The sequence below is a fragment of the Chamaea fasciata genome, unplaced genomic scaffold (genome assembly GCF_029207755.1).
Source record: "Chamaea fasciata isolate MVZ Bird 193981 ecotype frontalis unplaced genomic scaffold, bChaFas1.0.hap1 SCAF_4, whole genome shotgun sequence".
NCBI classification, from domain to species: domain Eukaryota; kingdom Metazoa; phylum Chordata; class Aves; order Passeriformes; family Sylviidae; genus Chamaea; species Chamaea fasciata.
The window spans coordinates 37,413,520-37,440,179 of record NW_027094089.1 but is presented as its reverse complement, the minus strand read 5'-3'; the positions used below and the strand labels follow the sequence as shown (position 1 = coordinate 37,440,179).

General features: G+C 38.8%; 1 long non-coding RNA gene across 2 annotated transcripts; it reads right to left on the bottom strand.

Moving 5' to 3' along the window:
• Nucleotides 1–5,694: 5,694 nt before the first annotated feature.
• Nucleotides 5,695–6,870, bottom strand: LOC136288874 (uncharacterized). Of its 2 annotated transcripts, none has more exons than XR_010720619.1 (3): nucleotides 6,660–6,870; nucleotides 6,453–6,563; nucleotides 5,695–6,268 (listed from the first exon to the last, which is right to left on the bottom strand). It is a non-coding gene; the product is annotated as an uncharacterized lncRNA (long non-coding RNA). The 2 variants fall into 2 exon arrangements; XR_010720620.1 differs by having other exon boundaries at nucleotides 5,695–6,265.
• Between the last annotated feature and the right edge of the window lie 19,790 nt (nucleotides 6,871–26,660).

Genomic DNA, 26,660 nt, shown 5'->3' with positions numbered 1-26,660 from the left:
TAGCCAGTCAAATATGTGTATCTCTCTAATTATTTAATTGTGATGAATAATGACAGGGAGGTTGTCTGGGTTTTCTTTCTGTTCTACCTTTAGTAGAATTTTTTTTTTTTTTTTTACCTGAGAGCTTTTGAAAGAGCTTAAGCTTTATAACATCATTTTTGTCTGATAAAAAGACTTGATGCCTTCCTTACTGACCCCTGTACTCCCACACAATACTTGTTTAGAAGCTTTGATTCAGGTTTAACAAAGTAAAGGGACATTTTACACTTAACTGACCTAGGTGTGATATTTCCAGCCCATTCATCTATAAAAAGTGAAGAAAAAGGTATTGCTTAGAATGAAAGATACATATTATCACCTCTTACTTAAGTATGGCTCACTTATTTAGCTCTCTCCTCTCCTCTCCTCTCCTCTCCTCTCCTCTCCTCTCCTCTCCTCTCCTCTCCTCTCCTCTCCTCTCCTCTCCTCTCCTCTCCTCTCCTCTCCTCTCCTCTCCTCTCCTCTCCTCCCCTCCCCTCCCCTCCCCTCCCCTCCCCTCCCCTCCCCTCCCCTCCCCTCCCCTCCCCTCCCCTCCCCTCCCCTCCCCTCCCCTCCCCTCCCCTCCCCACAAAGAGGCTCTAGGACCTTGATGATAATGGCATACCTTACATTTTCACTCACATCAGAAAGCTGGTCCCTTTACTACATTTGTGCACACCCTGCCATTTTTGTCATCACAGTTCACAAAATAGTATTCAAAAGTTTGAAATTGTTAATCATTAATCCGGGAGCATATATTTGTCACAAGCTTAAACATCACAGGGATTTAAGAAAATGTTCAGTTGTCAGTTACTCTGATCTGAACCCAGAATCATTTCTGTGAAGTGTCTGAAATTAATCCAAAAGTAAGTATGTGACAGCAAAACTTTTCCTATCATATCTAGTCTGTTAAACACCAGCCCTTCCAGCTTGGAATTTTTCAGGATAAACTTTAATGGTATGTGAAGATATTATCATTAAGGTTGCACAATTTAATCACCTTCTGACAATAAGAAATTATTCCAAACTTAGCAAGGTTTGGAAATCTCAGGCTTGCACAATGGTCTGTTTTGGGAATTTATGGTCTTCATTACCTAGAGAATCTCTGTCTTACACCTGTACTGAATCAATCCCTTTATCTTCTTAAAGATAATGATTTTTCAAAACCCACGCAGCTACCACGGCTGAATGAACAAAACAAGGATATGGTTATAGAGTTTAAAGGTGCACAGTTTAATTCAGCTCTGGTACACAAGGCCTGATTTAGCCCTAACCACCCTCTATTTCACCTTTTTTCCCCTTCTAGATGTGCTGTTCTGCTTCTGGATGTGTGAGCAATTATTTCAGCTATGTGATAGGTGGTATGATATAGTACTTCAGTAATAATAATTTTCAAATTTACTTCCTCTTTTCCTTGGGGGGAAATAGTGATTTTTAAAAGTGTGTCAAAATCCACCTTTGGACAGGAAATGAGGGCTGGATAAGAAGAACAAAGGTTCTGCTGATTAAGCTAATTTTGCTTTTTAACACCTCTTGATGACTGGCGTTATGAAGGAGGTTATGGTGAGTGATAAAAGTGGCAAATTTACCAAATGTTTATTTTAACTGGATTAAAGAAGATGAAGGCTCTAAATGCCTTCATAAGTAAACATTGTGTTTATCCAGGTTCCTTTTTGGAAATATCAGTCTGTAGGGAAATAGCACATAAGTCCAGCAGAAAATGCAACCTTTGAAGGTTATGGAATGAAAGGTGAATAATTAGCCTATAAATTTTTAGCCTATAAATTCTCACACAGAATTTTTAAATTATAAGAAATTGGTTTGCATTGAATAAGAAAAGCTTAGAGGGGGATCAGATTTAAGTTCAAATTTAAAAACTGCTGTAGTTAAAACATTTTTGAAGATCAAAAAAGATGACATCTACCATTAGTGGTAGGTATCTGCTGACTAAATTACTAGTGTTCTTTTCATTAACATGTCAACTTCTCCACTGAACTGATACTACAGAATATTTTGGTTTTAAATAGTTACCTGAAAAAGTAAAAAAAAAGGCTGCTAGAACAGTGAGGGGCTACGGTTCAATTGTAGGATGGAATTAAATAACCCACATAGCAATACTGAAATTCAGTAGCCATAGGCTAACAATTGTGTCTTTTTAATATAAAATATGTAGCATAATGTTAAGCATACAGTGCAGGCCTGTGTGTTAAGTCTGGAAAGACATAAAATGCTGCATGCTGTAATTGCAAAATGCAGTATGCTCTTCAGTGAAATTGCCAATCAGTGGTGAAAATCAAACAGAATTTTCTTCCAGTTCTCTTGTCTGTTAAGATCTTCTGGGCTCGAAACCATTGTAATCATGGAAATGAATTAAAAAATCAGTCAGACTTGGAAATCAGTGTAAAAGAAATTTAAAACTTACTGACTTCAATATAAATACTGATATTACCTTTGGCTGGCAAAAAAAAAAAATCCATATCTGAATAAAATTTGGGGTTTGTGTATAAAAGTCACATTATCTTTCATTGTGAAATAGGAATAATGTTGCCGTCCAAGTGTAAGTGCATTTTTTTGAGCTAGAATATGGTGAAGATTTAGCTGCTGCTAGGAAAACTGCTTTAAAACAGCATCCAAGGGATAAGAGAAAATTACCCTAATCATGAATATTACACTTTCCACAAAATTTTTGTTCCGAAACACAGAGAAAAAAGAAACCAGAAATAAGGAAAAACAAATCTTTCATCTGACTATATAAAATCTAAAGCATGATTATCTGTCCATATGCTTCTGTGATGTACATGCAGAAAAGCATGCAGACATATTCTCTATAGAGTATCCTCTGTGCATAATCTCTAAATCTCTACTTGTATATTTGGTGTATTTCAACATAAGAAGCCTTGCAAAGAAAATCCATTAAAAAGGACTGCACAGAAGCAATTTAAAAATTGTTCTTCAGAGAGGAGGGAAAAATGAGAAAAAACATAGGGCAGGGAATGAAAGGTTATGTTTTACCACTGCTGAAATAAATGCCAATATTGGACCCCCCCCACACACACTCAAGAGGTTAAAAAAGTCATGTTGCCAGTTAGCAGACTGTTTAACTAGAAAATATTTACAAAATATGCTTCCTCAATTTTGTAGCTAATAGTAATATATAATGATAGTGATAAAATTAAATCAAATTACTTAAAATCAAATGCGTAACTCTCATGCAGAACACTTAATGCAGTCTGTAACACCATGTCTTAAATTCTGTGAATACTCATATAAGATCGCTATATCCTAGCAGTCTGATAAAACGAGACATATTTACTGCATTTATCTTGACTGGTACTGACTGCCATAAATGTTATATGAGTACTCATCAATGATTAAATGAACATCACAGTGTCTTTACACCTTTTTCTTACAATGTCTGGATTCTAGTTCATATGAAATATTTGCCTATTTCTTAATGAAAGTAGCAGAACTTGATCTGTCTTGATTAGTAATGGCTTTTGGGTCACTGAAAATTTAGAAAAATACTATACTCTTTAGTAATTATGTTCCTTGAGTTGCAGCAATTTAAGGGGGAAAATTCAGAAGCCTAGTCTGTGCTGCAATACTGTGTTTCAAGGGAGAAATGACAAACTTGCGTGTGATGACAGGGAGGTGTCACCAAGCCAACTACCTCCACATTAGCTGGAGTTCATGGGACAAGCTCATGGTTACTGGTCCTCTGTGTCCCAGAGGGAACAGACTCATGATGGTACAACTGAGGGAAGAGGAAAACTTGGTGCAGGGTTGCAGGTATCAGAGTCATTGGAAAGTCGTTGTGGCTGCATCAGAGAATGGTGGTCTTCCCTGCAAAGCTTTGTGATGCTGTGAATGTAGTGGAAAGCTGTGGGGCATAGTACCCCATGCAGCGCTATTTTCTATAGTTAATCTTTGCGTGTCTTTCTCTTTTCCCATGCAAAAGCACACAAAAAATTCAGATGCCATGCTGACTAACATCTTTTCAGTCTTTTGGGAAAAAAAGATCTGCTTTTAATGCCTGTGATATTTTCTTTCCCTCCTTTTAACTCTTAGTGTTAGTTGGGACCCTTGATTTATGATCCTCTGGATTTATAAGCAGGGTGCAGCACGCAGAACATCTTCACTTCACTTGTATTTTGTCCCTAGTTTGTCTTGGAAAAAAATCCAAGGGGGGGTGGGGGGGGGGGGGGGGGAAGAAAGAAAATCTGCCTAGATTTCTAGCATCCCAGTACTGAAATGTTCTTGTCCTATTTGGAACCTTTTTTTTTGGTTACTTACAATAAAAATGTATTTGGTGTTGCATACAGCCACCTATCACCATTATTATTCTTGCTCTCTTAAAACTTTCACTCTTTTTTTTTTTCCTTATAACTGTACTCCACCATTACTTGTTATGAGCATTTTGCAATGGTTTAATTATTTAGGGATTGGTGGCAATATTGTGTCGATTTGTAGTAATAATTGCTGAAAAGAGCCCATCCACCACTGTTCACAAATAATCCATGTTAGAGAAGCTTTTTTGATCCTTTCCTGTGTTCATTCCCCTGGGAATTCCTACAGCTATAGCTATCGTGAAGGCAAGAATCTGCTGCCTGTAGTGAAGAGGTGGCAATTCTTTTCTGAGCTGTTGTTCCCATAAGGGGCCAACACACCAATGCTATGGTTTGTTAGTCACTTAAATATCTAGCTCTTCCAAACCAGACTCAGATAAATACAAAATAGGCATTCCCTGAAAGCTGGGTTCAGCTTTTGAAGAGTAAACAAACATTTCATTAAAATGGTCTCACTAAAGACGGGCAGAGAGATCTGAACTGAGCTGTCACCTTGTATTAGTCACACTCATAAATTCTGCCATGTTACAGTGCTCACTTGCAGTATCCCAGAGAGCTTGGAAGAAGCAATTCTCTCTCTGTTTTGGAGTTTTGTCTGGGGGGAGGTTATCATCTTTGTTGCAACGTCCAGTATGTTTGCATCAGGAATGCTGCACCCGCTTTGTGAACATGTACTCAAACACTGACCCTGACAGCAATAATTTCCATTAGGCTAGTGCAAACATGTATTTCTCTTAGGAAGACTTCTGTTACTGTATCAGTTCCTCTCAGGTCTGAGACACAGGACTTCTGATGTTGATGGTTTTCTGGTCTTTGGGATTCTTTTTACTTCTAAAGCAGTGACAGTGAATTCAATCCTCACATTCCCTTTGACATTCTGACAGTTATTTAATTCAGCCTCACAGCCCAAGGGAGCTGGAAAAAAGATTTAACTCTAAATTCTTGCTTTAGTCCTTTTAGTATAAAAATCTGGTTAAAAGGTATATGAAGAGAGAACAGAAAAGCAATGGTTGGCGACACAGGTAATGTGAATGTAGTTATTAAATGCAATGAGTCATGGAATTGGGCTTGGTAAAACATTATGAAGCAAAAAATTAGAGGAAAAAGAATAGCAACAGGCTATTCTTATTCTATTGTAATGTATATGATAAGAAATGAATAAAACCTGTGTGTCCAAGATTTTATTGGAATACTGGTTGGATGTTTTCTTTCAAAGTACAGCATTCAAAAAGGAAATATAAGTTGAGTCTAGATGAATAATTCTGGAAAGTTGTCTTTCTGACAAAAAATCCACTAGAAAAAAACATTTTGTTCAAAAAATATCCATGCAAGTGCTGTTTTATTTTTAAAATTAATAAGGGAAAAACCCCTTTTGTTTAAAAAAAAAACCCCAGACATAAAAGTAGGGAAGGATTACATTGATTTTTGAGTGGCTTACTTAACATGAGCCCTTGTTAAAGAAGATTGTGTTAACAGTGAAACTATGAGAGCTGTCTATTGCACTCCCGTATTCCAGATTCAGGTACCATTCCCAACCCAGTACCCCTGACTGATCAGGAATTTTCCTCTCTAAACTCAACCATCAGAAAGCAATCAGTTTCTTTCACACAAACTCAGGTCCCAAACCAAGAAGTTCTTTGATGCTGCCTTTCACTGCTCATGGTAAAATTAATTTATTAATGAAAACAAAACACAGGAAAAACAAATGGAATGGAAGTAGTTGAACATAATTATAAAATATGCTAATCCCCACCTTTTACATAATTAGCTTGTGGGAGGACTTTTGTTCTTCTTTCCCTACAAGGATTTTGTTGGAATGGTGAACTTTTCATCTCACAGTACCACTGACTTTCAACTCTCTTTGACATTTCATTCGGTTTTGGGCACATGGACAGTCCAATCTGCTGAGAAAGTGAGCACTGCTTAGTAAAAACCCAGAGCAGCTTCCTAGCCCACTAGGAAGTAGAATGTTTTTTCCCTGTAGGGCTGAGGAGTGATTCACATCCACAGATAAGTCTTTCATGTTTATGAAGTTGGTGGGGTTTTTCTACACTAGTACACAACTTGGTGAAAAAAGCAAATAGTTACCTAAATGGGATTTGCGGCATCTCCTTGGAAGTTGAATGTGATGGCAAGCAATAACCTCAAGTAAAAATGTCTGTAAGAAAAAATTTCTCCCATGACTGCCAGTCAAGGATGCTGAAAAAAAAAGAATATGGGATTGTCAAAATATAGTTGTTTTGATATTCCATTCTTCCCAGGTTAATATCTGCACTGAACTTACCCTGAACTTACCATCAGTCAGTGAGGTGACAACAGTGGCAGCAGCAGTGGCTGGGGGAAGACCAGAGGTGACTTTGGGGTCACAGTGTATAGGGGGGTTCCTGGGCTCAAGGACACACCATCAGCAGCTCAGACCCCTATGCAGGTCTGAAAGCCCTCAGGAACACATTAGACATGGAGGGGGACTTGCCCAGGAGCATCTGTGGGAGATGAACAGCTCCAGGGAATGGATGAAAAGGGTATAGCACCTCAGACAGGGTGTGACATGGCAATTTGCACAGCAGTTCACAAGGGTGGGGCACAATCCCCCAGCTGTACCTGAGGAGAATTTAATTTAGGGAGTGAGTCATCACCCGACCAACCACAAGAGAATTAACAGTGGTTTTCACTCAGTTAAAAGCCACTGTCGGTAGGAATGCGGTGGTCCAGACAGACCTCACACATCAAGATGTCGTACCATCAGCACTGGAATGAGTGCCCAAGCTTGTTCCTTATGCTTGAGGGCAGCAGAGGTAACACCTCTCTGTGGTGTGAACAAGTGAATGAGCTACTTACTGGTAGTGCTGAAAGAGGAAGTGGAGTGGTCAGGAAGTATCAGGGAGTATGAGAGGAATAGTTCACTGAACTCTAACAGGTGTGCCCTGGTGGAGGACTTCCGGCAACAGGTGGTCAAGCTGCAGGAGGCAGTCAGAAGACTGAGGGATATCAGGGAAGCTCAGAGGGAGTTGGGCAGTTGTTCCAAGCCCTGATGGTGGAAGAAAACACAGCCCACTTGAGAAGAGGCCAAAAATTCATCCACTGGCACTCATGGAAGGGAGAGAAAGCATTAACACAAGGGATTGGGATGTAGTGAAGAAAAAGCCTCAAACAAACACAAACAAAAGGAAGAGAAAAGGAACTAATAAAAGGAAGGAGCTTTTTTCAGAACCAGATATTCTGACTGAGCTTAACATCACCACCCAGAACCACTTTATAGTTCTGCAGACTAATGAGGCAACACCCAGCACACTGGAAAAACAGCCAGGGAGAACTGGAGCAACCCAGTCGTCTCCACAAATCAAGAAATTAAAGACTAGTTCACCCAAGAAAAGGTGACATGTGATAGTAGGGGACTCTACTTCAAGAGCCGTGGAAGCACATCTGACCTGGATCAGGGATGTTATTGAGAAGCTGCCAAGCCTAGCTAAACCCTATGGCTATTACTCACTATTAGTGTTCAAGGGGGCCACAGGTGACATAGCCAGCAGCTGACTGGGAAGCATTAATATGGATTAGAGAGCCCTGGGATAGGTGGTAAAGGGCTCTGGAAGTCAACTGTTTTTTTCATCAATTCTCGAGGTCAAAGAAGAGGTGCTTGAAATGGCCAGATGAGTTTGGCAGATCAGTAAATGGTTAGTACAATGGTACCATAGTCAGGTCACTCAGACCATGGGACTTACTTTGGCAAGCCTGGCCTGCAGGGGCTGATGGGGTCCATCTGACAAAGAAGGAGAAAAGTATCTTTGGTCAGGGATTTTCCAAACTGGTGAAAGGAGCTTTAAACCAGATTTGTTAAGGGACAGGGGGTACCTATCTTGCCAGATGGCTGCAAATACCTGTAATGGATACCTAGAAGAGTGCCAAGGCATTCCAGACACTCCAGCCTGTAAGCTGGCTTTGTCTGGGGCCTTCACCTAGTTCAGACAGCTATACACAAAAGCACATAATATGGGGAACAAGCAAGATGAACTTGAGACATGCACACCCACATCAGTGTGACATCACTGGCATCCCAGAGACAGGGTGGGATGGCTCCCATAACTGGAGCATTGGAATGGGGGATTTTAGGCTTTTAAAGAAAGACAGGCTTGGGAGACAAAGGCAGGGCATAGCCCTTTTGTCAGTGACCAGATGGAGTGTATGGAGCTCTGCCTGGGGAAGGATGCAGAGCCAACCAAGAGCTTATGGGTCAAGATTAAAGGGAGGGCAGGGACTGGGGAGATTATAGTGGGGGGTCTGATACAGGCCACCCAGCCGTGAGGATGGTGCTGGTGAAGCTCTCAATAGGCACACAGGAGCATTTGTCCTCAGCTACCATGACATCTGTTGGAGGGACAACACGGTAGGGCACAGGTAATCCCAGAGGTTTCTTGAATGTGTTTCTTCAATGGCAACTTCCTCATACAGTGATAGACAAGTCAACAAGAGGAGTTGCCATGGTGGACTTTGTGCTTACCAGCAGAGGGGAGCTGGTGTGGATTGCCTTGGCTGCAGTGACCACAAGACAGTGGTGAGGTCCTCATGGCAGTAAGGAGGGCATGCAGGAAGCTCACTGCCCTGGACTTCAGGAGAGTGCATTTTGGCCTCTTCATGGACCTACTTGGGATAGAGCCCTGGAGGGCAGAAGTGCACAAGAATGCTGGCTGGTATTTGAGGATCACCTCCTCCAAGCTCAGGAGCAGTGCATCCAAACAAGGAGGAAATTGGGCAAAAATGTCAGGAGACCTATGTGGATGAAGAATGAGCTGATGAGCTAGCTCAAAGCAAAAACAAAGAAGCTTTCAGAAGGTAGAAATGAGGACAGGCGGCCTGGGAGGCACGTACAGTGAAATTGCACAGGATGCTAGGGATAAGGTTAAGGAAGCCAAAGCCCACTTAGGATTGAGTCCACCCAAGGATAACAAGGATAACAGAAAGAGCTTCTATAGGTATGTTGCAAACTAAAGGAAGTTTAGGGATAATGTGGGCCCTCTGCAGCAGAAAACAGGAGAGACCTGACTGCCCTGGACAAAGGATGAGGTTCTCAATGATTTCTATACCTCAGTCTTCAACAGGAAGTGCCCCAGCCATACTACCCAAGTTTGGAACAAAGTCAAATTCAGGAACTGGGAGAATGAAGACCCTAAGCCCACTATGGGAAAGTATCAGGTGTGAGACCACCTAAGGAACCTGAATATATAAATTCCATGGGAGGACCTGATGAGATTCATCCAAGAGTCCTGAAGGAGGTGTCATAGTTGCTAAGCCATTTTCCATTACTTTTAAAAAATTTGGCAGTCAGGTGAAGTCCTCAATGACTGGAAAAAGCAAAATATAACCCCCATTTATAAAAGGGGGAAAGCAGAAGACTCATGGAACCACTGACTGGCCCTTGTCACCTTAGTGTCAGACAAGAACATGAAGCAGATTCTCCAGGAAATTTTGCTGAGGCACACAGAAAACCCAAGAAGTAACAGCCAAGATGGCTTTACAAAGGGGAAATCATGCCTGAAAAAAATTTGGTGACCTTCTGTGATGGGGCTACTACAGTACTCGATAGGGGCAGAGCAGCTGACTTCATCTACCTGGATTTCTGCAAAACATTTGAAACTGTCCCACATGACATTCTTGTCTCCAAATTAGAGAGACATAGATTTGATGGACGGACGACTCAGTGGAAAAGGAATTGGCTGGATGGCCACACACAAAAAATTGTGGCCAATGTCTCATTGTGTGCGTGGAGATCAGCAATGAGTGGTGTCCCTCAGGAACGGGTATTGGATACTGTTCAACATCTTTATGACCAACATGGATATTGTGATTGAGTGCAGTCTCAGCAAATTCACTGACAACAGCATGCTGTGTGGTGGAGACATCACGCTGGAGGAAGGGGTGCCACCCAGAGAGAAGATGTCATGCTTTGACGCAAACTTCATGAACTTCAACAAAGTGAAGTGCAAGGTTGTACTTGTCATGGTTTAGCAATGTTATTCTCCAGTTTAGGGTTGCCACTGAAGCACTTCAAACCATGAGCCACTCAATTACTCTCACCTTGCCCTCCCCCTGCAGAAGGATGGAGGGCAGAATTGGAGGCACAAAAGGTAAAGATCACAGTCTTTAGACTATCAGAGTCACAGGGATAAGAAAAATTTACTGAGAACAGAACTAAGAAAACTAGCAGTAACTACAAAGAGTCTACAAGATAGATGAATGACCCACATGCAAGTGCTTACCATCACTAGTGCTGTCCTGACCACTTGCTTCATCACTGGTCTGACTGAGGGGAGTCCTCCCTCCTCCACCTCCTCCTGCACATGAGGTGAGGTAGTATAGAATAACCTCAAGGTCCTGGACATGGACCTCCTGGCTACAGCAAAAATTAACCCTGTCCTGGATGGCACCAGGGCATTACACCAGACTTGGGGCAATTCCAGACACATACAAGTTGGGTGGAGAAGTCATTGAGAGTAGTAGAGTCCTATGGAGACAAACTTGGAAGAGATGGTTGATGAAAAACTCAATATGAGCTGGCAGAGTGTACTTGCAGCCTAGAAACCCATCCTGGGCTGCATCAAAAGGAGTACAGTCAGCAGATTGAAGGAGATGATTCTGCCCTCTACTCTGCTCTTGTGAGATCCTAATTGGAGTGCTGCGTACAGTGCTGGTGTCCCCAGTGTAAGGACATGGAAGTGTTGGAGCAAGTCCAGACAAGGGCCATGAGATTGGTAAGAGAACTGGAGCATGTGCCCTACAAAGACAGGCTGAGAAAGCTGGGACTGTTCAGCTTTGAGAAGAGAAGGCTACATGGAGACAGCAGAGCAGCCTCCCAGTATCTGAAGCTGGGCTACAGATAGTATCAGAAGCTGGGGAAGGATTTTTTGTCAGGATCTATACTGATAGTAAACAGAGTAATGAGTACAAACTGAAAGAGAAAATCTAGGCTAGGTATTTGTGGGAGACTAAAATATTTACAGTTAATGACTCAAAATTATCATCTATTTACAAAATGGCGGGGTGCTTTGCAAAGGCCAGCTTTGCATTTCCCAACAAAAGGGGTGGAGAAGATGGGTGGATTTGGTGTGGGTCTGATCTGCATAAGAACAGCCTAGGTGCAGAGGGAGTGAGCACCCACCACCAGAGAATGGTAAACCAACATTTATTTAGAAATGAGTTGTTTGAAGAACCTGATAAAGGAAGAGACTGGTAAGAAACAGATCCTATGGAGATGGGATAATGCTTTTCCTCCCTTACACAATTGTGTTAGGTGAAAACCTATCTCTTGAGGGAGATATTGGGACAGTCACATGTAGGCCTGAAGGTTTTCATCTCCTCTGACACAACATAAGTGGCTTAACCATGCTGATGAAATAAACAGAGGTCATGTCTTAGAAGGTCATGTCATAAACCATTTAAGACTACCCCAACTGACTTCTGGTGCCTTCCCCCACAGGACTGTGCATGACTCAGTGTTGAAACAGACCGTGTAAAACTGCCCCCTCAGGCGAGGTGCCTGAGTGTTCTCACCTGAACTTGAACCTATATTAACCCACTGAAGTCTGTCACAGAGGCTTCCCCCACCCCCACTGGTCAAGTCTGCAGCTATCACTTTGATCAGCAGACACCTAAATTGCATCAATCAAGTCATGTTGTTGGATCCAGTGGTGGTGGCATCTCCCCTCTCCACTACAGTGGAGGCATCCAGAGTGCAGTTGTGCACTGGAACAGGCTCCCCAGGGAAGCTGTAACAGCTCCAAGCCTGACAGAGTTGAAGAAATGTGTGGACAGTACTCTCGGGCACATGGTCTGACTCTGGGGGATTGTTCTGTGCAGGGCCAGGAGCTGGACTCTATGATACTTGTGTGTCCCTTCCAACTCAGGATATTTTGTGATTTCTTTTATATATATATATATATATATAATATATGTATATATGTATATATATATATATATGTGTATATATATATATATACATATATATATATATATACACACACACACATATAGATTTGTGCCTATATATGTACATATAAATGCTCACTTATATGTACATATAAATGGTCGTTGAGTGCCACTTCACTCAAACTTGGCCCAAGCAACTGATTGACCAGAACATCAGGTAACCTGTATTCAGGTGTGGATTGTAACAATAATAGGAAGAAATTCTTTATTTTGAGGGTGGTGAGACACTGTAATAGATTGCCCAGCCAGGCTGGGGATGCCCCAGCTGTGGCACTTTTCAAGGCCAAGCTGGATAAGGTCTTGGGCAAGCCTGGTCTCCTGGGAGGTGTCTCTGCTCATAGGGGTGGTTGGGACTAGATGGCATTTAAGGTCCCTTCCAACCCTTAAGATTTTATGGTTATATGAATCAGAATAAAGTAATAGGTGAAATCACATATGAATTATGGTATTTTGTGAGATATAGACTTAATTTATCTCTCTTCTCCATTCCTTTGCTCACTTTGGCCTTCAGTAATTCTGTGGTTGGCTGCAAGGACTGAAGGTTTGGGACAGGACTTGTTTTTATGTTCACATGCTGCTTGCAAAGTAGAAGGTCAACAGGAAAAAGGTTTTCATCTCCTGCTCCTGTCATCTGTAACTTTCTGGCCATGTATTAGGGGAATATTCATTTTTGAATAAATGATATTCTGAAAAGGCAAACTAAACAGTTTTTAAGCTAGTATCATATATTTATTTCTTCAGTGCACTGTGGACTAATAATGTGACCAATAATGATGAAAAGACAACTGCAGAAGAAAAAAGATGACATTTTGAGTGTTACAAGTTTATAGAAGGAGCTTAAAGCAAGTTTTTAAACTCCTGCTGGTGGAGTAGCTATGACAAGGTGAATACCCACGATCTGGCCGTATATCCTAATTTCTCTGTGTTGAGCAAGATCTGCCAAGTACTGAAATGCTTGAAGACCCCTCATAGTTGCCTTCTTTATGAGTGAAACTTCATCCTTTTGCCTGTCCTCTGGAAAGGAAAATGGCCTGATAATGATCAATAAATACAGAAGGGAAGGGAAGGGAAGGGAAGGGAAGGGAAGGGAAGGGAAGGGAAGGGAAGGGAAGGGAAGGGAAGGGAAGGGAAGGGAAGGGAAGGGAAGGGAAGGGAAGGGAAGGGAAGGGAAGGGAAGGGAAGGGAAGGGAAGGGAAGGGAAGGGAAGGGAAGGGAAGGGAAGGGAAGGGAAGGGAAGGGAAGGGAAGGGAAGGGAAGGGAATAAATATACATAAATAAATAAAAAGATAGTGTTTAGGGCTTGTATTCCTTTTCAAAAAAGAAATTGATCCTTTTAGGGGGTGGAACTCAGTCTACAAAACATGATTTTGATGCTGTTTGTCTCTTTGGTGTTACCTAAGTCATACCATGTACTTATGTTACTTCAGTGTACCAGAGAAAGAGTTAAAAAAGGTAATTATTGGATTGTGTGAATTACTTCAGAACAAATTACTTTATTTGGTACAGTAACAAATGAGAAACTTCAAAGACTACCATTTTTCAATGCACATAATTTTCATTTAATTGTACACATTTTAGAATAAGTGGCCTTCTTTGAGCACAGCTGGCACTTGGAATGTATGTGTCTTCCCAACCACAGTCATTTAAAAATCTACTGCTAGTATCAATCTCACTTGATAGATAGTACTTGAAAGTGATGATGATTAATACTGGTAGATGAATAGTCAAAGCAGAGGCCTAACTGACGAAGCAGTCTACAGGGCAAGTAGGTCATAAAGGAGAAATTAGATTTATGGAAGTCACACCTTACAAACCAGATCAACCCACCACAAGGAACAAGTTGGTAAAATACAATCTCTAGGTCTCAGAGAAGTGCTTGCAACTTTTTGTTTGTTATGTAAAATTAATGGGAGACAGGGACATGCACCAAAAAGAGAAAAGCACCTTCAGGTTTACTGAAATTGTGTTCTCTGTTATACAACAGGTGTCTTCAGAGAGGAGGAGAAAAGCAAAGCAATTCTTGAAAACATTTTCTACTTTCATTTTACAAACAATTGACAGCTTTTTACCAAATTTGGCACAATAATTAAAGTGTTTAGTCCCTGAAAGTACATTCTGATAACATGATTCCTTAATTAAGGCATTAAGAAATCAACTCTCTAATATTGCACAATATAATTACTGGAGCATTAACCTAGATGCCTTAGTCAAGGCTGTAGAACAGTTTCAGTGGATCCATGTTTCATAAAATGGACTAACAGCGGTGAAAAATCCACCACTTGGGCAAAAAAAATTTGTGCTGAGTCACTACGTAAAGACCCTAATTTTTTTTTTTTTTTAAATTTTTTTTTATTTTTTTTTTTTTTTTAAGTTGGAGAAAAGTCACATCCATTGCAGTTAGATACTGTGGTGTCCAGGAAATGGTCCATGGAATATAACAAAAAGAGAGGACTTCTAAAGTTCATAGTAGTAGGATTATTAGGCTGCCTAATTACATTAGCTTTTCATCATCTAAGCATACTTGATGCTATATGAAAACTGCTGATGCTATATCAGGAGAATCATCACATAAGTCTGTATCTAGGGCTCTTTCTTACCTACTCTTCCTTACAGCTGAGGTATATATGAACATACAAATTATAAAAATGCTTCTGTATACTCTAGTTGTGGCTTACATATCATGAGTAACAAATAAAAGTTGTCACACAAACTGGAAAACTGAGTTGTTTCTAAATGCCCAGGAATCTTGTCTAAACAGATTTTCAATGTGATCAAGAAATAAAATTATTGCACTGGAATTCAAGAACGATGAGATAGAAGTTTTTCTCTGGCTCACAGGCCTCCTTGGCAATCATGCATGAGCCACTTGGGTCAGTATTTTTAAGCACATAAAGATTCCTGCATCTGCTATGAGGAAGAAATGTACAACCTAATTCAAGCTCCTGGTTTATAATTCTAGACTATGAGGTTTTTTGGGTTTTTTTCTCCTATCATCCCTCATCTAGTCTTTGTAGGTTTCTTAGTTGTTTGACATCTGTTCCATTCTCTTCTCTTTTGTTTTCTTAACTGTTTCTTTTACATTTACCTCTCAAAAAAAGATAGTCAAAGGATATTTTGATTTGTGGAAATCCTGAGTTTAGAGGTTTTCATTAATTTTGCAGTGTTGGATTGTGTAGGCAGGTCTTACTTTCATTTGTTGTGCTTTCAGCACAGCTTTCTTCTCCTCAGCAGTGCTCCTCAGACAGGCATGCTGGCAATCCCACAGTGCCATGATGTTTCTGTGAAAGGGCAGGATGTGCCTAGAAGCTCACCATGCACCACATCTAAATGATCTAAGAAGGTGAAAGGATCATTACTGTATTGATTTTTTAGAGAGTGAAATGCATCAAATAGGGTCCCCAGAATTATTTATTTGTACCAGTAAGGGCTATAATTTTCTAAAATTAATTTAATTTAAAGATGTTTGTCTCAATCAGGAATTAAAGTTTTAAATAAGAAAGTCAGCTGCCTGCTCTTTGACAAGGAAAACTTCCATACAGTTTGTAATGTCATTCTAGATCCTAAAATCAGTGTGGATTAGCATAGGTCTCCTTAATTAAAAAAGGAGATCAATAGAATACCTCTCCTGGATGTAGCAGGTATGAAGTGTAGCAAACAATGGTCAAGCCACATCCTAAGGGAGGCGTGTTTTGGAGATTTTATTTACTAAACTCTTGCAAATATTTATATAGCTGGATGATAACTTGGGCTTTGGAAAGATTCATAACTTCACCAACTAAGACGAATTTTTATGAAGATGGCAGGTGTTAACCCTTCGGAGTAAAGGGCTCAATTCATAAAATTCTGACTTTTCCTAACACTGAGGTTTCTCTGTACCCAAAAGAAAGAAAAGATCAGCCCATTTATAAAATTTATTCTAGGACAACTAAAGAATACAACCCCCCCAAATTTTTGGCTAATAAGAGACAGGATAATAAATTTGGAGCTGTATTCACTCTTTTTTGTCACTTGTGAATTTGTGAAACTTGTGAATTACCTAAAAATTGTCATGTCTTTCCTACAGCTGTGAATACTGAGCCATTTAAGAGTGATACTTCAAGTTAATCTGAAAGGCAATGGCAAACAAAAGGTAGTAATTAAAAGCATTGTGGTCTTCAGATCCTTCCTAATTCACTAGATTGTGAGATTATGACACCTTCCAAACTTCTTCATCTGTTTTTACATCAAGAATGATACTGTAAAATTTTTCACATGTGATCTTAATTAAAGCAATGTTATACAGCTTTAAAGATGCACTCACAATGAATGATGAACTTCTAAAGATTAAGGTGCTTACCCATTTTTGGTATTTGCTTTTTTTCACATAATTTTTTCTCCTTCTCATTGACATCCCAACCTAAAGCAAGTATTACTCATCTAAATCTGTGGCAAAATGTGGGCAATAATCTAATCTTTTTGAGAGGATAACAATCGCCTACTCACCAAAAAAAAATTCCCCCTAAAGATTACCAGCACCAAGGTTGAAATCAATTCCGGTACCCCATGACAACAAATGTACCTTATTTTTTTAGAAGGCAAGGAATTTTTGCTTTTTTTTTATTGACACCTCTAACTTTATTAAAAAGACCAAAATTTTAAATTTCTCTTTTATATTGCACTACAGACATTTTCCCAACACTTTTTATACAGATTAGCATAGAGAAGCTATAAGGAGCTTTCTACACTGTTCTTCTGAAGTCACATATAAATAATCTGACCTATCTCTAATGTGTAGTTGACAACATCACTCTGCATAACTTCTCTGTCTATTTTTTCATAATGCCAGTGTCTTAGGCACCATCTGAAAAAATATGAAACATGATTTAGGGTGTCCTCTTAGATTAGACCTTATTTTCTCTTCCTTCTTTGGTTCAACAGCTAAATGGAAGTGATCTGCTTAGATTTATTGTTTCCTAGCAATTTTCACTTCCTGCGCCCACCCAATATAACTGAGAAATCCTTAAAATGAAACCTAAAACTAGGAAGTTTTTTAATTCAACTATTTAATTTCTAGTATGTGGGAGGGGAATCAAGCTGATGTAGAACCACATTTTAGTAGTTATGCCATGTTAAGAAAGAACCTTCATTTGCTATTCCATCAGTTTGCTCGTTTGCCAGCACAGTGGATCAGGGAACCAATATGGCTGGGAAATAACCATTTAAATAATTACTCCACATCATTCTGTTTTCCTGAGAACTGAGGGGATTCAGAGTTTTCCAACTTTCAGAAGAGTGTCCTAACCTATGGAGTTCTACTGTCTGTACTGTTTTAATCCCAATTAAAAGCAGGGCAATTAAATTCCAAATAAGCCACTCCCTTCCCCAATCCACTTTGGTAAGGAAGGGACAATAAATGAAAAATTATGAGTTGAAATAAAAAATTTACCAAAACCACAGTAACAGCAGCAGTATTAATAACAAGAGTGCGAAAAAGAGAAGGTGATTTACCCACGAAAGAGTATTCACCACTGGGAACAAAAAAAAAAAAAGCTTGCCGAAGATGGTGCTCATGACACCAGGTGTTTGAAAGGTAATGCGGTGAGGAGATCTTCCGCATGGTAATCAGGGACAAACAAACCCTGGAAGGTAGTTCATTCAAATAGGGATCGTGCAGCCACTGGCTGAGCTCAGCTCTGCAGCTGCTTGCGCTGCCACCTCCAAATCTCTGCAACACGAAGTGCATGTGTCTGTGTGTCCGTGTGTCCGTGTGTCTGTCTGTCTCTGCGTGTGACCACCACTGCCAGGGTGCTGACCCCGAGCCCCAGCCCCGCCGGCCCGGACGTGCCTCAGAGCTGTCCCTTTCAGCACCATCGGTCTGTGGTCCTGCTCCAGAGGAAAAACGGGACGGCAGGAGATGATGGACAGCAGAAGGAACCAAGCGCACCGCGGTTTTAAGGCAATAGCCCACTCTGCTCCAGCAAGCCTGCTAAGAACTTCTGGTTTCTGGTGCCCAGCTTGTCCTGCTGAAAGCAGTGAAGGCGTTGGTGGCATGGAATGAACACCGTGGTCACCCCGCACAGCGCTAAAATCTTCCACCCCCACCTCTGCAACCAGGCCACCGCCACTTCCATTTCCTCTGGTAGAAAAATACTGCCTTTCTGCACCATAAAGTGGATCTGGAGCAACTGAGAGAGTGGAAAAATATGTGAGCACCCATTATATGTTAAAATCTGCATTGGCCAAGTTTTCTGAGGCACCTGGCAAAGTGTGTGAGAGAGAGCAACTATAAGTTTTCTTACAGGAAAAAAAATAATAATAAAAAATCATATTATTAATCCTTCTTCTGTGGGTTAAAGAGCAGTTTATGCTTTTATATACACCCAACCCAGAAACTTGATTACAATGGATTAAGGTTCGTACAATGGTCTGTAAATAATCTTCACTGCTTGTACATCCTCCCCCTAAAAGTGAGAGAAATCTGTTTCTGCCACCTTGATTTAGGTGTGATAAAGCTTTTGAGCTTTTGTCCTTTGTAGTATAAAGATTCTTCAAACTTCCATTGCATTTATCAGCATAACAAAGACTGAAACTGAAATTTTACTGAAAAAAATCACAAAAATATGATAAATGCTAATAGTCTCCATAGTGTTTTAACAAAAACATGACCCAAATAATTTTTCCAGATCTTTTAATTCAGGCAGTTCAGATGCTAAAAATATCCTTTCAGAAAAATATATAAAAACTGCCAATTAAAAAAAAAAAGCTCTGAATTTGTTTGAAATGCAGCCTTGAGATCCACTGTCAGTCACTTTTGGCTATACTTTTTTTTTTAAAGAATGACAAGTCAGGTGATAAAGGAACAAGACTTTATTGCAAATAAAAATGGGTGAATGAATACATATTACACACACCATAAGTTACAAAAACTGTTGTGTTACAGTCAAATTTTGCCATCACGTCCACATGAATGTCAAGCCATTTAATCACTTTGACTTCTAGTGCTTTTACAAAAGGCAATTTTTTGTTCCATAACAAGACTCATTTCTCATTTCTGTTTCAAGGGGTGAACTGTGGGAGAGCACTTATTTGGAGAGTACAAAACTGTAAAAATATCTGCACATACGGCTTGCAGCTCCCGGCTCTCAGACCCACTGCATGTTCATTAATGCCACCAGGAGCATGGCAGACTCTCCTTGCAGCACAACTTCAAGAGGAGCACCGTCTGCTGACAGGACACGGAGACAGTACAGATGCTTATTGTACAAAAATTTGAGACTGGCTACTGACAAATAACAGCTAACCATGTTTGCTCTAAGGCCACAAAGTAGGTGAAACTGGAGGTGGAACAAAACTAACTATACCTCCAATACAAGGAGAAACATGAAGCAAACATTTAAGCCAAGATGCTTACAATTTACCCATTATTGGTTGCCACATTTTATAATATAAAATTAATAGTGTCAACTAGTTCGGTAAACCAGCAAAATATTTTATCTCCGTGAACCAAGAATGAAAGATTTTTTTTTTCCCCCCCTCTTTGGAGGACATAATATACATTCTATTTTAAAACAGAGCTCACATGCAAGAAAATACCTCACAGCTTTTTGGAACCTTAAAATTTTCATTAAAATGTTGTTTTGAAAAATATCTTTAGTGCTGTACTGCTAAACCCAGGAAAATGAAGATGATCTTCACTTAACAGTATTTTCCACTAGGGACTCCACTGGCATTCAGTTGTCTCATTTAATTATCACTTTCCTGATTCAACCATTATTCATGAGCTTCCTTGTGTTCTTAAAAAGCTCTGAGCTGTGCTTGCCAATGTTATGGCACATTATGAAGCACAGTTATGCAGCAAGAGGGAGGGGGTGATAATGCATTGGTCTATACTGCTGGCATATTTTCTGTTTGATCTCCTCTGCTGCCAGTGGAATGCAGAGCTCTTTATTCAAAATCTACTACTGTTTCTTAAGCATTGTGCTGGTAGTACAATCCTCTGCATTTCTTCAGTAAAATAGAGCAATACTGAAGCTCTATGAATTATTTGCATGGAGTTTACACTAGTTTCCATTTGACTGCATTTCTCTTTTGTAGTAGTGGTGTAAGAAAAGCATGGAGAGAAAAGTTTGTAACAGATGCAGGGAAAATACTCCTGGGTAGGTTGGAGATGAATTTTAATTGCCATCAGTTCTACCCATATTGAAGCTGTCATATATGTCATTTCAGATCTTCGTGCCCTCTCTGTCTAATTTTAATGTTTAGATATTTAGCTGAATTATATGCTGCTAATTTACTAGTTTAGGATTGTTACTGAAAATACATAGTCCAAGGTAGTTAGGCTAAAGATAAAGACTGAAAGTCTAAACTAAAAACAGCTGCTTTCCCAAATATGCCTCAAATCATGCTGCAGCTTATTTAAAGGCGGACAGAGCAACAGAAGTTACATAATTTCTGTTCTAAACCACTAAACTTAGTTCCTAATAGCAATAATCTTGAGGAAGCCTGTCATTAATGAAGTTAACAGGCAGTTTGCTAGAGTGTTTTCTGTCCTTAGGTTCACCCTAGGATATTATGTCAAACCCCATAACTTTTTAATAAAGATGAATTTTTAATTTTTTTATTATGCATAAATAATGAATTGGCACATATCTAAATTTCAGAATACAGTTAATGTGGAATATTTATTTACTGAGAGCACAGAAACACTTCTTATTTCCAGATACGGAAAGCAAAAACAACGAAAAAAAAATCTCAGCATGTTTCTTAGCATCCTTGCATCAAGTATATATGAGAGTAAAAGCTGATTCTCCCAAACTCATACTAGGGTGAAAGGAAATACCTACTAACACTTTTTTACATAGCCTGGCTGAAACATTTATTATTCCAAATTCCTCTCTGGAGCATTCAGAGCTTTAAATAAAACTATGACGCAGCTTGAAAGAAGACGCAGTTCCAATAAATTTAGCACAGTTGCTTCTACTTCAGCATCAAACAAGTTTCAATTTGGTAGCAAATTATACTCTAATTGAATATTTACAAAAGTTCTGAAGTCTTCTCTTAGTCAAATCTTTCCATAATTTCAGTGGGGACAGTAATACTACGTGAGTGGGAAGTTGCTTGAATAAACATTGATTTCACATCCAAAGATATGAACACCATTATGAGCCACGAATGAATAAAACAGGCCAACATCTATTCGGAATTGTATCAGTGTAACCAAGGACAGAACTGGGCTTTGCAGCTTTGGCTGGGGATACACTTGCTAGGAGTAGTCTCTGACTTGGAAGAGCTGCTGAAACCAGGAAATGCCTACAGAGCCAGAGCTGGAGCTGCTGTACCACCTTTGCTCCAAAGACTCACGGACAAAGCCACTTGCACAAAGCCTGTATTTTGCTGAGTGAGGACTTCAGGAATAACTTTCATGCTACAGACCATTTCCAGATATATAACCTATTATATAGAGCAAGATACTCAGCAAGTCACAGTAAGAAAGAAAGACAGCAATGAAAAGGGTAAGTTTTAAAGATAAAGCCCCAGTAAGTTCTCATAGCATGAGTTTAGTTTGGAGATAATAGCTTAGATTTCTAACAAGATAAGCAAAAATTGTTGCTACTGCTGCTTTAGAAAAGGTCAAAGTAAATTATTCATTGCTGGCAAATTTCAAATTAATCTTGCTTTGTCTAAAAATTATGCCTTAATTCAAACAAGTCCCTGTGGAAACCCTATGGATTTCATTATAAGTATGTGCAACAATCCTTTCTTTCTGTATGCTTCACAAATATGTTCTTCTGCAGATTTTTTCATCACATCTACTGAATGCTGATTCCATTCTCTTGTTCCTAATTTTTGAAGAGAAAAATTTTGATGTATTTTTGCTTTATTTTTGGTGTCAACTAGTCAAATGTGGCTGCCTCACAAAATAAGTATTCTTATTTTGATAAATAGTTTTTGTTAATGTTTAATGTGGCTTTAGGATCTGTATTATATTCCAAAGTTGATCTTTAGGATCAGATTTTCTATTAAAAATATTTTAACATGAAGAAGAGCAAATCCAAAATTCCTTGGCATAACAGTTTTTGTTTTCAGTATTCCTTCATTCTTATTTTTTTTTAACGCCGGATATGCAGTTCAAAATATCCAGTACATGGCATTGCTTAAATTCAATTTTGACATGTAAAATAAATCTTATCAAGTGCACCAAACCCCTAAATCTTTTGTTGTCTAATATTCATTTGATTACACTTACAAGATAATATAAGGTATGGAGGGTACAGAAGAATTATAGAAAAATTACACAAGCAACAGTTTCATAATCTGCAAGTACCAAGGAAAAGAGAGGTCCTGTTTTCAAATGGCATGCAATATTCTTTCCTCTAGGCACTGTATTTTCATTCACTTAGCAGTTTATGTTTTTTACAGCTTTTTTCCTAAGACACTACCTTTTTATTATTAATTCTCAGTTTCAGCTATTAGTATTTGTTTCTTTGGGATCTTAATTTAAAGTGCCATCAGAAGAAAATCTGGGATGAAAACTGCATAAATCCTCATAACTCAGTAAGGTAACAAAAATTACACTTTTCTCCAATACTGACAGTTTTTCTCTGTCAAGTATCAATACAGGTTTAGTACACATCACTTAACTGAGTGTTTAGCTTTGCCAGTGCCTACGTTGCTTGACCATATCACATATAGTTTTCATTTCATTCTGTTACTTTGTTTCATCCTTTCCTTTCCTGTCATTCTAACATACCGCTATATGCAGATATTTCTCAGTGACATCACAATCTGACTCTACAAACAGAGCATACTAACCCAAAATCATATTTCTATGGCATGTATAGAGAAAATTACATTTCCAGAAATACACAATTTCATAGTTTTAATATTTTAATATTTTATTATTTATTTATTATTTACTATTTATTTATTCACAATTTACTATGTGTTTAGAAAACTGTATTTTTCAGATCCTATAGAATGAGATAGCTGGTGGACATGTTTAACCAAAACAATATACTTTATAGTGTAAAGAACTGGGAAAGTGGAAGGGGGAGGAGAAGTGGTGTTAATATAATATGGCTGCAGGCATAGAAAAATTGAAAATTTGAAAATTCTGTTTTCACAGGAAACAAAAATTTTTATGGTCCTCATTGATAGAGAAATTAATTTGAAGCTCAAGAACAGTCTTCATCTTCCAGTTATTTATGCTTATCACATAAAGTCATCCTGTGTAAAAAGAACACATGCATCATTCCACAGGTTCAAGCAGTCTCCTCAGTATACCACTTAAAAATACAAGGAAAGAGTCATTGGATCAAATTAAAAATTCCACATGAAACCAGTAGAAGGTCCTCTATTTGTGGTACCTGTGCCACTAAGGAAATTCAACAGCTGGCTAGGTTGAAGTTCCCTACTTATCAGTGGTTTCACATCCAGCTCTGTTTCAGGTTGCAGGTAGTCAGAGGAAGCCATTCTTCTGGCAGAACTGGAAGGAATTTCCTAGATATAAAGACATTATTGACTACTAATTTAACGGATGCTTTTTGCCCGAGTATAGTATCAGCAAGAACCCAGCAACAGCCATACACTGCACACAAACCAGTGTTTACTTTCAGAACACTGTGGCGGGACTGTCCATAAGAACTAATTTTCTCCACTATTTCCAGTTAGGACTGGGCTTTGACTCGTTTTGACCAGCTCATTCTTTCCAAGCCAGGTTAGAGGTCATGATAGGATGTAGGACAACTAGAGCTGAACATCACATTACCTGCTGCCAGCACTTAGGTAGTCTTCTGGTGGTTTACATAAATTATGTAGGAAGGATCCTTGTGCAGGGTAAGTTTAAAAGTCAGGCATCAAGTAACAGAGATGCAGCTTCACAAGCAAGACACTGGCATGAATGATTAGTTCTAAAACGCTGCAGAAAAACCTAACAGATTGAGAAGAGATTTAGTGGAGCAAGAGGGTAATTTCCATGGACAAAACAGTATTTATCAATGTTGACTTCCGATCTTGCTCTGAAACAAAATAGTAGAAGACTGAAACTGAAATCTGGCCCTTGGCTTTCTCTGTGCCACTATATTTGGGAATGAAAGGTTTGATTCAGCATAGAAACTGTTCCAAATGTGACATACAATCTGGCTGGCCAGGGGGATGTGCACAGAGGAGTGATTTGTTTCTTTGTTTGGTGTTTGATTCTCTATACTTGGAAAACTGGCTGCTTCTTTAAAGAAGATGTTTGTTTCAACAGCATAGTTCATAACACCAAGGAAGCAACGAAAATGGGTTTTTAATTTCGATGTGTATTTTTGTTTGGTTGGTTTTAGTTCTGGTGTGGATTTCTTTATTTATTTGTTTGCTTGCTTGTTTTGAATCAAAGAAAAAGAAACATAAACATACTATGACTTCAAGAGCTCACAAGGAACAACCTGACATGATTGTCATTTTAATAATGTTTCCACAGTTGTCATTTGAATATTGTTTTCATCATTCTTTTGACACTTTCTGTAATTTTGAAGAGGTTTAGAAGTGCTTGATATTATTTTCTTTTATTTCTTCTTGGTGGACTCTCTTGTTTTACTATCTTCCCAATCTAAAAGAAACATTGAAAATGACTGTCTAAAACTGTCTGTAATACATAGCAATTATATAACTGATGTTGACAATATACTACTAAAGTTATATTATAACATAACACTTTTTCTCCTAAAGATAAAGCTTTTAAAAATATTTTGACATATACAAAGTCATAGACGCACAATACTTGTGCATTCTATTCAGCCTTTAGAACTACCGGAATTATAATACTCTATCATAAAATGATCTAGAGAACAATACTGACTCTCCAAAAATGGCAAGCAGTGTACTTTTTATTTGCAAGTAAAAATTTCAACAGCTTATAGACTTCTTCAGAAGCTGAAAGAAAAAGCTTTAAGATCTTTTCCCAAATGTAGCACTTACCAGCCTTCAAAAGATCACTACTTCTGAGGATTCCAAGCATTTTCAGTCTGGTCAGACTACTGTCATTGCACAGAGCAGAAAGAACTTGTGTAACATATACAAGTTCTTCTAAACCCCAAAAGATTTACAAGAAGAATTATGTAGCCTCCACCCCCTCAGTATGCCTTCTCTCTGGTCTTAGCGCAGTAATGTGTGCAGTGTCCTGGTCAGAGTAAAAAAAACGTTATACAAAACATGATGTAATGCAGTACCAAGTAAGGCACCAAGGTATCATACAGTGCTTTTTCTCAATTTCATTTGGTTTTAAGTTCTGTTCCTGTGTTGGTTAGTACTTATCTTCCTCTTTATTGTTGTTGTTCTGTAAATCTAGTCTGTTGTTCTTGTAAATAAGTGATTTTAATAAAAATGCTGAAACACATGCATAATAGACAGCAGTATGGTTCTCTTTTCCACATAAGGTAAATCACTTATTTATGTAGCTACAGTAGCTGCATTTATGAATCGGTAGACATTTGGAAAGGTAACAAGAGAATAAACATTACATAAATTTCAATTTGTTGTGGCTAACAAGGCAATTTTTTTTGTACTTTTCTGTTTTCTTACGTAATTCTAATCTTTGCTTATAATCCCTAATTTGTGAATACAGGGGTTTTAACCGATTCTTTCTTATTTTTACTGAATTGAAAATTGTGTCCCTGCTGTTGTTACATGAACATTTTCCAAATGTTTCTAAATCCTGTCTGTTAATTGAACTTACAATCATGCTTTCATACACCTTAATCACTTAATACTTCTTTGTACAGTCATGTATGATACATTACACTTTTAGCTTCTAAAACTAAGTAAAGATTTTTCAATTGCTAGATGTTGTTTCTCATCGTGTCAGGATTTTCTAGGGCTGCTTTTAAAATAGTTTTAGTAGTTTGGAAGAAAATGCAGAGTTTTGAATGAAATAATATCCTGTGGAAACAGTTTGAAATTGCATACTGGTTATAAGTCTTTATAGGAGACAAAGACAATATAGTGCATGTGCATGTTTTCAGATTGCAGGCAGCAAATAATGAGATAGGAGGAATTTCAGAAAATTAATCTAAAGTGAAGAACACACGAGAGAAGCTCATATTCCTGAATCTGTCAATACCTTTGCGCATAAGTCATAAAATGAAAAAATAGAAAATCATTCTTATTACTTACATGAAGTTAGGAATGTGTAATGAAGCTGGAGACAGATGAGATGAAGTAAATTGTGACCAATGCTACTCCTACTGAATCTAAGAAATACATTTTGACTATGGGGTGCATCTGGCTTCTTCTCATGCCAAAAGAAAATAGCCATTGATATCCAGGGGAATGAAATGGGACTTGCCTGATACAGTT